The 1,255-nt window shown below is 38.2% G+C and overlaps 1 protein-coding gene across 1 annotated transcript in view; it reads left to right on the top strand.

Annotated features, from left to right (window-relative positions):
* ANKRD55 (ankyrin repeat domain 55) overlaps positions 1-1,255 on the top strand; it is a 145,243-nt gene that overhangs the window by 23,214 nt on the left and 120,774 nt on the right. The window lies entirely within an intron of this gene.

Raw genomic sequence — 1,255 nt, 5'->3', positions numbered from 1 at the left:
ATCTTTGACTCACCACAGTAAATCAGAACACAGTCTATTTTTAAATATCTCATTTTCAAAAACCCTGAGAGGGACACCTGAAATTCACCTGAGTTAACACTTTTATCCTTCTGATTACTTAATATTATTTAAAAATGGTGTCCTAGGCTTTTGGTCACAATTAGGCTGACTCAACATGGACCACTGAGTATAGAGAGGAATTGAAATGGGCTTGGAGATATCTGGTTGCAGGTGGCCACAGCAGAAACCAATTTAAGGATGTGTTCTGGAAGTGTTCTGTCTTAGAATAGTAGTACTTTTAGAATTGGAAGGAACCTTAGTTAATATATAACCCAGCTCCCTCACTCTTTATATACGGAGACTTAAACAGAGAGGGATTAGTGGTGGTATAGTGGAGTGGACTCTGTGGGCACTGGAGCCCAGTGCTGCCACCTGTGTGACTCGGTTGTCTACATCTCTGTTCCTTGCTTTCCTCAACTTGTTTGTAAGTGATGATGATACTACAAAAGATTGCAATAAATGAATTACTTAATACCTACAAAGCACCTGGAACCACACCTGACCAATTGTGATCACCAGGAAGTGTTAGTGATTATTACAAATGACTTGCCCAGTGTCATATGGACAACCAGTCTCCCCAGGACAAGATAACATCCCACCCTCCAAGCTGTCTCTTCCTCTGTGTTGAATTCATGGCAGAGCACCCCTTTTCATTTGGAAGTGTGTTCCTATACAGAACTGCCTGGCTTTGGAGTAATTCTACTTCCTCTTTCCTCTGTTCCTGGTGTTCTGTTCTCTGATTCTAAAATGGTTTTCTAGATAAGACTCTTCCCTTGCTCAAATGCCAGACTATCTGTCACTTCTACCTTCATACTGGTGCCAGGCAAGTTTCTGGACTCTGTCTTGCTCTAGTAATCTATCTAGTTTTGAGGCAGAATTTCATTATTTTACTTATTATTGTTTTATAATGTTGTATTACTTGATAGAGGTAATCTTCCTAAACACTGTCTTTTTTTTAAATTTTATTGCATGTTCTTACCCTTTTTTTTGCTCTCTCTTTTTGTTTTTGCTTTTGGAATAGTAATGCATTCACACACAAGGTATAAAAAATTTACAATAAATAATCCACTCCTCCCCCACCTCCAACCATCCAATTCCCTCCCCTGGAAACAAAACAATATTACCAATTTCTTATGTATTCTTCCAGAGAGATTCTATGTACGGATAAGCAAATATTTAAATATATCATTTTTTT

The sequence above is a fragment of the Propithecus coquereli genome, unplaced genomic scaffold (genome assembly GCF_000956105.1).
Source record: "Propithecus coquereli isolate 6110/MARCELLA unplaced genomic scaffold, Pcoq_1.0 Scaffold47, whole genome shotgun sequence".
Lineage (NCBI taxonomy): Eukaryota > Metazoa > Chordata > Mammalia > Primates > Indriidae > Propithecus > Propithecus coquereli.
The sequence above is the reverse complement of the archived record's forward strand: the minus strand, read 5'-3'. Positions and strand labels throughout refer to the sequence as shown.